The sequence below is a fragment of the Hirundo rustica genome, chromosome 1 (genome assembly GCF_015227805.2).
Source record: "Hirundo rustica isolate bHirRus1 chromosome 1, bHirRus1.pri.v3, whole genome shotgun sequence".
Taxonomy (NCBI): Eukaryota; Metazoa; Chordata; class Aves; order Passeriformes; family Hirundinidae; genus Hirundo; species Hirundo rustica.
The window spans coordinates 153,673,352-153,683,704 of NC_053450.1; positions in this window are offsets into that span (position 1 = coordinate 153,673,352).

Consider the following 10,353-nt stretch of genomic DNA (forward strand, 5'->3'; position numbering starts at 1 on the left):
CCGGGAGGACCGGGGGGAGCGGGGGAGCGGGCTGGGAACGGGCACCGGGAACGGGCACTGGGAGCGGCACTGGGAACGGGCCCCGGGAACGGGGCTGGGCTGGGAACGGGCACCGGGAACAGGGCTGGGAACGGGGCTGGGCTGGGAACGGCCACTGGGAACGGGCACTGGGAGCGGGCTGGGAACGGGCACCGGGAACAGGGCTGGGAGCGGGGCTGGGCTGGGAACGGGCACTGGGAACGGGGCTGGGAGCGGGGCTGGGCTGGGAACGGGCACTGGGAACGGGCACCGGGAACGGGGCTGGAAACGGGGCTGGGCTGGGAACGGGCACTGGGAACGGGGCTGGGAGCGGCACTGGGAACGGGACTGGGCTGGGAACGGGACTGGGAACGGGCATTGGGAACGGGGCTGGGAACGGGGCTGGGCTGGGAACGGGCACTGGGAACGGGACTGGACTGGGAACGGGCACTGGGAGCGGAGCTAGGAACGGGCTGAGAACGGACACTGGGAACAGGGCTGGGAGCAGGGCTGGGCTGGGAATGGGCACTGGGAACGGGGCTGGGAGCGGGGACCGGGAGCGGGGCTGGGCTGGGAACGGGGCTGGGAATGGAACCGAGAGCTGGGACCGGGGCTGGGAACAGGGACTGAGAATGGGGCCTCGGGATGGCGGTGGCATCTGGGGATTGCACGGAAAATCCTGCTGGGAAAAGCCAGTGTCCATAAAGGAGACAGAGGAGTCCTGCGTCTTCATTTGGATAAGGGCACAGGGGCCACTGAGGCACATCCCCGTGGGGTTTTCTGTCCCGAGGTTTCAGAGGGAGCAGCCTCCTTTTATCCCAAACTCCCGGCCGCTCGTTGCCCTCTTCCTTCCCCCACTGAGGTACCAGGAAGGTGCAGCCTTCCCGAACCACCTGCCACATCTCTGCCCAAAACCTGTCATTTTACCCCAAAGTTCAGAAGTTCAGGCTTCTGCGGCTCCATTTGGCTGTTTCAGGAGTCACACTGGGATCTGTAACAAACCTGCTGCCCAAAGGGGGTAGAGACATTAAACCCCATTTCTAAGCCGTTTACACCATCCCCTCACCCATGAAATTGTTTGTAAAGACATCGGGACACATCTTCCCTGTCAGAAATGAGGATGAGGATGGGATGGAGGTGTGGGGATGGGAATAGAGATGGGGATAAACAGAGATGGGGATGTGAGGGTGAAGATGGTGTGGGGATGCAGATGGGCAGGAGGATGGGGTGTTGGAATGGGATGGGGTGCAGAGATGAGACAGGGGATGGGGTCTGGGTGGAAGCACTTGTCCAGCTGAGCAGTGGGAGCTGTGCAGCCAAGGAAACAGTGAGGTTTATCCAGTGATTCAGCTCAGACACCACAGCTGGCTCACCCAGCTCTCCTGGCACCTGTGGCTGAAATCAAACCGAGCTCCGTCGCTCAGCTCTTGTGCGGATGTTTCAAGACAAACTCGGTACCACTGTGCATCCCAGGTTGACAGATGGAATTTTCTTTTTAATTAGGAGCTACTGCAGCAGATGAACTGGGATACAAAGCAGATTCCCATCTTCTTTCCTTCTGGGGTGCTGGGCATAGGAACAAGTCAGGAGGCTCTGACATGACACCTGTGCCTTGTGGTTGTTCATGTTCGTGGAGTTGTTCAGCCTGGAGAAGAGGCAGCTCAGGGGAGACCTCACTGAGGCCTTCCAGAACTTAAAAGGAGCTTATAAAAAAGCATGAGAATAACTTTTTATGTGGTCAGCTAGTTATAGGGCAAGAGGGAATGGTTTGAAAATGAAAGAGGAAAGACTTAGGTTATATAATTGGAAGAAATTCTTCCCTGGGAGGGTGGTGAGGCCTTGGAACAGGGTGCCCAGAGAAGCTGTGGCTGCCTCTGGATCCCTGGAAGTGCCCAAGGCCAGGCTGGATGGGGCTTGGAGCACCCTGGGACAGTGGAAGGTGTCCCTGCCCATGGCAGGTGGTGGGACTGGATGATCTTTAATAATCTTCCCAAACCCAAACCATCCTCTGATATTCTGTCTTGCACTGCAGGTGTTGTAGCAGTAACACAGTACAAACAGCTCTCACAGGGCATTCATCAGAAAAACAGCAGAATAAAAAAGAGTAAACAATAAATCATTCCTGAACAAGGGAGCTCTGAACTCAAAAATCTTGATGTGGAGACGTTATCGGAGTTGCTGCTGTCTCCAAGCAATAGCAGCCCTGCTCAGCACCACGTGCAGTGAATAACCACTGATGTTCTGCTGTTCCTCTGACAGCTTCCACTCCCCATGAGCATATCCCACTGCTGCAGGTCAGCCTTGCTTCATTCACAGTCTGGCCATCCCTGCTGAGGGTTGCTGCTTTGGATGCCTTCCACTATCCCATGTTGCTCCAAGCCCTGTCCAACGTGGCTTTGAACACTTCCAGTTTGATTGCTGAATCCAAACATTTATAAGGAAAAAAATATTTCCATCTACACATGAACAATGATCTACCCAGTGGCGCAGGAGAGAAACAAAAAGGTGATTTTTCCCTTGCCACAACCCCAGCTGTAAGAAATGTGAACAATGAAGCACAGAGCACAACTGAATTTCCAAAGAAAACAAGTTTACATGCAGACAGGCTTGAGCCAGATAAGCTGACACAATCTGTGTCCCATATGAGAAGCTTTGCCAGGATATTTGAAGCCAATCTTTGCTTTCATTTTTTAAGCAGAAAATCCTTATGTCAAAGGGAAAACTGTAGAGAAAAGCATGGACTGAATATTTGGGGCAAAAGGCATAAAAAAATAAACCTGCACCACTGAATACTGGAGTGTTGGGAGAATCTTTCTGTGTTAAGCACAACAGAAAAACCTCAAAACAACCAAGCCCAGGGCACATTCTGAAATGGCAGCATGGTTTGGATATATTTGAAGGTTTCCCTCCTCTCCTTCCCCTGGAGTGGGGTCAGCACACTGGAAGAAATGGCACATGCAGGGTCGGGCAGCCCAGCCAAGGGGATCACACAAACTCAGGCATTATTCCCTAAATCCCCAGGGAGCTGGGGTAGTGCCAGCCAACATGAGCAGAGCCTTGCTGTGAAAATACTTTGCAGTTATTTCATTGTGAATGGGTTTTTTTAGGCTCTATCACATGCAAATTCTCTTCTTCTTGCAATGGCATGGGGGTTAGAAGGAGGCAGGGCACTCCTCTACTCAGCTCCCCACGGCACTCAGGAGAATGGGATTTTTTGACTGACCTCCTGTTTGAATTATCCTGCCAGCCTCAGAACAAAAGTCTGCTTTATTAGACTGCTTGCCTTTGGGATTTTCGTAGGATTTAATGATCCTAGCCGTGACTGGGAAAGAACAGAGCATGGCAAATACCATAACTTTCCCTAAAATTTTAAGTGAAACTAAGAGAGAACACACTGACACGCAAAACCCTTGACAGCTCTCTGGATGAATACAAGTTGGCATTTGGTGGTTGTGTTAAAATAGACATAATGGCTTGTTAGAGCTCAAATGTCTTCACCACTACTTCCTGAGTGAGCAGGAGGGCTGGACACGAATCCTGGGTTTAAAAGGCCACAGTGCTGGTTCCAAGGGAAATAATTGTGAATTACTCAACTGATAGCATGCAGCTCTGCCTGAAAGGAAAGAAAGGTGCATCCTGGTCTGACAGACAAAGCTCTGACAGGCTTCACTCCTTTCACAAATGCTTATTTACAGTATGTGGATGCACCTGTGTGTGTCTGAGTAGTGGAGTTAAACCACTGCTGCGTGTCTGAAGGTTTAGATGGGATCTTGGGAAGGAATTCTTCTCTGTGAGGGTGGTGAGGCCCTGGTACAGTGTGCCCAGAGAAGCTGTGGCTGCTCCTGGATCCCTGGCAGTGTCCAAGGACAGGTTGGATGGGGCTTGGAGCACCCTGGGATCGTGGAAGTTGTCCCTGCCCATGGCAGGGGGTAGAATGGGATGAGCTTTAGTGTCCCGTCCAACCCAAACCATTCTGAGATTCTCTGACCTTAGATATGCAAACAGGGAATCCAAAACGCTGCAGAGTGGAGGAGGACTGTAAGATTAAAACCTCAGCACACCCAATTTTACACCTGTGCAGGAACCAGAGCCTCGGTGAGAAGTGCTGGAGTTATCAGTCACTTTCTGAGTGGAGATTTGATGTCTTACCCGCAGCAGTGGATCGTGACCCTCCTCTGACAGTGGCTGGCAAGACCAGGTAGCTCAGGACCTTCCGCAGCAGCCACATTTCTGTCCCACACTGCCAGAAGGGTGACAGGATGTCACAAGAGATGTCATTAAACATTTTGTGTCACCAACACTTCAGTGTAAGACCCTGGCTGAGCTCTGCATTCACACAGTAATGACAGTCTCCAAATCACATCATAATGCCCATTTCATCTCTTCCCAAAACATCCATGGCAGAGTAACTTAGGAAATAAAGTCTTAAATTCACATTTCCTAAGAATTCATGAAGCAGATTTGTTAACCTCTAGAACAATTTATTTAATGCTGTAGCAGGAGGTAAATCCTTCTATTTGCTGTACATTATTGCAGAAGAACATGTCATAATTTGTAATCCAAATCCTCAATCTTGAGCATTTGATGAGCACGTGGGCAGTTTATTTGAGTGACTGCTCTCCCTGAACTGAATGCACCCATGCCTTTAAGAAATGTCATTTTGGTTTGTTTAAGTATAGGATATAGTGTTTGTTTTAAACTTAATATGGGAGGAATTGTTCAATAATTATTCTGCTTTTTTCATGTTAATCGTTTCTTGGCAATATATAAAAACTATCACAAGGGCAAAGGGACAAGGATACTGATTCAGATGGAATGTGTAAGTAGTTTTCAAAAGTATCTAGAAGCACATGTGAAAGAGAGAATTAGTGATATTTCCCACGTGAACTAGAGCTTCTAACTACTTTCATCCCAGAGAATTCTATGACCCTTATGTGGTTTTTCTACTTTGTAATCTTCAGCAGGTCTCTCCGAAGTCCTGTCTTAATTTCCTTTTTAAGCCAGGAAAGCTTTCTCCATCCACAACCTCTGGCAAGGAGTTCTAAGGTTCAGCTGCCCACAGCATGAACAAACATCTCTTCTTCGCCTGTATCAATACTGAAATATGCAAATTCATACTGACCCTCTTTTCTGTGTTTGTTGATGGTTTTAAATAATTAATTTCCCCTGAGTTCTCGTGTCTTTGCCATGTTATCACGGCTTACATACAGATAATTTCCACGGCTCCTGCTGTCACTGTCCCGTGGATGCTGAGCAAACCCGGAGCCTCTGGGCTTCCCAAGGACAGAGAAAGCAGCCGGCTCCTCGAGGCAGCTCTCGGCAGCTTTTTTCTCTCTGCCCAGGTTTTACAGGAGGTAGAACTGACACAACTGGCTTGAAGTCTTCTGACACCCTGCTGCTCATCCCTGTCCCGCTCTGCCACGACGGTTTTGGGGAGGGCAGCCGTGAGACAGATCAGAGACCAGAGCCAGGAAAAAAAGAGGAGATGCACCTACTCCTCCCTGTGAGCTCCGGCAGCTCCGTGCTCGGAGCCCCGGGGCAGGCGGTGCAACCAAAGGAGCAGTTCAGGAGGAGGTGAGAGTGTTCGAAGCTTTGAGGAGGTTTCACGTTACCTTCACCCTGGAGTCAAGCAGCAGCTCGGAATATTTTTATCAGCAGGGAGCCCCGAGTACTTTGACTTTTAAAAGCCTGAACAGCATAAGCAATAAGCCAGATGTGCTTGTCGTCTGCTAAATGCAGCCCCGTCACCGAGGTTTCATTCTGTGTCCATTTGCAGTCCATGTGAAACGGGGACAAGAGGGCACGATGCCTCTGGAAAGGGAATTAATAATCAATTACACATTTATACTGGCAAAGAATCCCACCATTATAAAAGTTAAGTGAACAGAATGGGAATAAACCTTTATTTTATTATATTACTTCCTACTTCCCTCCGCCAGGAAGAACTGCTTGGCGAGGCAGGGCAGGCAGAGCCAGATCTGTACCCCGGCTCAGGCAAGGACCAGGGGCAAGGCATTGTGCTGAACACAGAGCTCTCAAGCCCCGGGTTAAAGGTTCATGGGCAAAAACTCCAAGCAGGAATTCCCAGGTTTCCACATCAGCCTGATCCAGCGTTACAGCCGCCCTGCACCAGGGCTGACCCTGAGCACCTGCAGCTAAAGCCCTGGGAGGGGAAGGGAAGAGGCTGCAGAACCTGCTGGTGCACTCAGGGCTGTGACAGCCACCTCCCTTCCCATCACTGTTTGTCCCCACACCTTACAAAGGTCCCGCTTTGGAGAAGCAGGTGTGCAACGCTCGGAGAACAGATATCGTCCCTCAGAGGCCAGAGTCACCTCAGGGGGTCCAGGGGCCACCAGTTTGGGGTGCAACGCTGTGTAGATGCTCCCAACAGGCTCTGCCTGAGCTGGGATCACACCCACGGGGCAGCCAGCAGGGCAGGGCTTCTGTCCCCTTCAATGAAGGGCCAGGGCTTCTGTCCCCTGCTGTCCCCTCTCAAAGGGCCACAAAGATGTCCTGAGGGCTGCAGCACTTCTGCTCTGGAGTCAGGCTGAGAGACTTGGAGAACAGAAGGCTCTAAGGAGACCTTAGAGCAATTTCCAGGGGCTAAAGAGGCTCCAGGAGAGCTGGAGAGGTACTTGGGACAAGAGCCTGGAGCGACAGGACAAGGGGGCTTCCCAGTGCCAGAGGGCAGGGTGAGATGGGATACTGGGAAGGAGTTCTTGGCTTTGAGGGTGCTGGGGTCCTGGCACTGGCTGTGCCTGCCCTGGATCCCCGAAAGTGTCCAAGGCCAGGCTGGACAGGGCTTGAAGCAACTTGGGATTGTGGAAGGAGTCCCTGCCCATGGCAGGAGGGTGGAACTGGACCATCCCTTCCACCCCAGACCATGAGTCTATGAAAGGCTGAGAATGAGGGGGAGAATCCTGTGTTCGAGGCCTAATCCTGAGAGTGCAGGGCAGAGTCGGGGCACTCAGGCGCTGCAGTGACCTGGAGGGGAATGGAAATGCAGGTGGTAACCCGTGAGAGCCTCCCAGCCTGGGCTTGGTCCCACAGCACCTGGGCAAGCAGGGCACTGCAGGTCCAGTGAGAGTGGCCAAGAGTCCAGCAGATGCCAAACAAATCCAAAGCATCAAGGAAGGTCCAGGAAGCCAGGCTCAGGTCAGGATCAGCAAAGCACAAGGCAGGGCACAGAGAGACCTCAGGCAAGGAGATGAGCTTCAGTGCAGCTCCTGAAATACAGGAAAGAGACCCCAAACAGGTCCTCCCACACACTCAGAGCACAGCAGAAGGACCCAAGGCCACGGCTCAACCTTGTCAGAGCTCCCCCCAGCACAGGCAGCCACAAGTCCAGGGAAGAGAGGAGGCTGTAGAGTTCAGTGGTGCATGCAAGGCCCCGATGAAGTCTCCTCTCTCCCTGTACATCCTCTTGTCAGGCTGCATTAACATTTAAGACCAGACACAGGCCAGGAGCCTCTCCAGCTGACTGGGACTGTGAGGGAGTTGTTTGCAGCTTTGTGCTCCTTAAAACAGAGCCTCCTCTCTCTGTTCCTTTTCCCCCTGTCATTCACAAGTATCTTCAGGCTTTAAAAATTGTCAAGTGCTTCATACTGAAGAGCTTTGGTGTTTCTTGGGAACTAAAAAGTCACTCAGAATAAATGTTAGGACAGTTCTTCCATCATTGCTGCTCCTTCTCCTCCTCCTTGGGACGTGCTGTGGCAGCTGAAAGCACTGACAGGATGTGGTTTGAAAGCTCAGGCATTTTTCTGCCCCCACAAATAAGCAATTTGACTGCATCTCTACCTGTAAAAAAAGGTCAGGGCTCATCCTCTGACCTGAGAGCAGGGCTCCTGTTGATGCAGCTGAACTGTGCTCCTGTTCTCGCCCCAAGGACAGGCTGGTTCCTCCCTTCTGCTGGTCTATGGCTCTTTCAGACCAAGCCTGAGTCAGTCAGGAGATGCCAACAGTATCCCAAAGCGATGCCAACAACTGCACAGTGCATCCACAGACAAGTGTCCATACCAGAGTCTGACCATCTTCACTGGTTTGGGGGTGTCCAGGTACTCCTTGGGGTGGATATGTACTTAATAAGATTTGATGCTAAAAACTGTCTCATTTTCTCCTCTGATTGCCAACTCAAACAGCGAGAATTTCGATGTACCTGCCATCCACAGGTTGCTGACCTTTACTTGCCCCTGTTACATGACAAGGTACAGACTATACAGAGAAATACTTGGGGAAAAATCCAACCCCAAATGAGGTCAGATGGGACAATTTCCTCATCCCTTTTAGCTCTCAGTATCTGAGGATTTGGGTGCTGATACTTCTGCCTTTTCCAGCTTTGTTTTTTTTTTGCCTGACCTGTGTCACTGATCAGTCTGGCTGAGCTGGAGGTCCAGCTTTTCCCTCAGTGCCAGCATGAAGGAATGCATCGCTTCAGAGAGGCAGGAGCGACCTTGGTTTGCAGCATCTCGCTGTCCCCTGTGGCACTGTCAGACACCAGATAAAGAGCCTCTGTTCTTGATGAGTGCTCTTGCTTTCTCTGAGCCAGAGGGAATATTTCAATTTCACAGCCCGAGTTTCCTTTGTTAACACTTCCTCACCTGCTCTCAGGGTGTTTTTACTCTCCCCAGTCTCCAAGAAGATTCGGACTGCAGGTTATATTTGACTAATTAGCAGTAGGCAAATATGCAGGTTTATAATGTTCAAAGAACCCTTTTTTCCCCCTGGGGATTTTTAGAATTAGAGATTTAGAGAAACAACATCATCCACCACACAAACACACCCTGCTGGAGCACCTTCATGCTGAATGCACAGCAATGGAGAGCTGCAAATTTAAAAAACGCTTATCAAAAGTGGCCAGGGACAATTAGAGGGGGAATTGAGGTCTGGCAGCAGCAGAGCTCACAGCCCCTCTAAAATGCTCTTGTTTAATGAATCCTGGGGAGAGGATTAACACAGGAGGAGGAGCTGTGGCATCTACAGTGAGTGTCACTATCGGGGTAGCATACCCTGCTCATCCAAAGAGAGAGTAACAGCGGTGTTGTTGCTCCCTTCCCCTGCTCCCTCCCCTGCTTCCCTTCCTCCCCTTCATGTCCCTGTCCACAGGGTCACAACCTTTGTGATGTCTCATGGATTCAGGGAATCATTTCGATTGGAAAAGATCTCTAAGATTATCAAGTCCAGCCATTAACCCAGCACTGCCACGTTCACCACCAAGCCATGTCACCACGTGCCACATCCACCCACTTCTCGAACACTTCCAGGGAAGTGTTTTACTACAATGTTAAAATATGAGGTTTTAAGGTTCAAAATTCTGGGATAATGGAAAACTGAGGAAAATCCCCTCTTGCTTTCCAGAGCAAAGGTACTTTGTAGTTATCATAACAGGAGAGTAGAGCACAAACATGAATCTTTGAAAGCATTTTTTAAAAAGTGCCCTAGCTGTCTTTGCTTTAAAAATCTTGTAGGCTTTAAGTTGGATTTATGGTCCTTCGGGGTTGGACTCGGGGGATGAGCATCTGGAGGTGATGTATCCAGATACCACAGGAACTGTGCCATGGCAGGGACACCTTCCACTATCCCAGGGTGCTCCAAACCCCATCCAACCTGGCCTTGGACACTTCCAGGGATGGAGCAGCCACAGCTTCCATGGACAACCTGTGCCAGGGCCTCTCCACCCCCACAGAAACTTTCCCACCTTGCTCCCACATCCTTCAAGACCTCAGTGCAGCCTGATCCAGAGAGCTGCTTCCTGAGCAGTGCCCACAGATCCCTGACATCCTGCACAACAAATATTTGGTGGGTATTAAAGCAGGGAAGGATGTAGAAAATGACAACGTGCTCACATTCACACAAATCCCAGGAGTCAGTGAGGAGGGCTCAGGCTTGCAAGTGGTTTCAGTGTTGTTTTCTCAATTTTCCTCCGAAGAGCCCACATTTCACTGCTCTCAGCAAATGATGCCACTGCTCACAGATATTGTTTCTCCCAGAAACCTCCCTTCTAGGACAAAGCTCATCCAACCGTGGCACTACAGCATTCCAGTTACATCAAATCCAAATTAACTTGTCTCAGTTTTCACACACCAGATACCACCGGCGCTGGTAACAGCCCATAAAACTGCAAGGGAGAGGCCAAAGCACCGGGGAAATTATTCACAAAGTCTGCTCCATTAGGGAGAGAACAAACCAAAAGAAAATCACCAGCCTCAGGAACAGAAAATGAGCTGTGTCCCTCAAACATGATGTTTGCTGGGAATAATGTGGCATATTCATGCTGACTTTTGCAAACGCTGCAATTACTGTCTGGCTGCCCTAAATAGTCCCATTTATCTCGGGAGA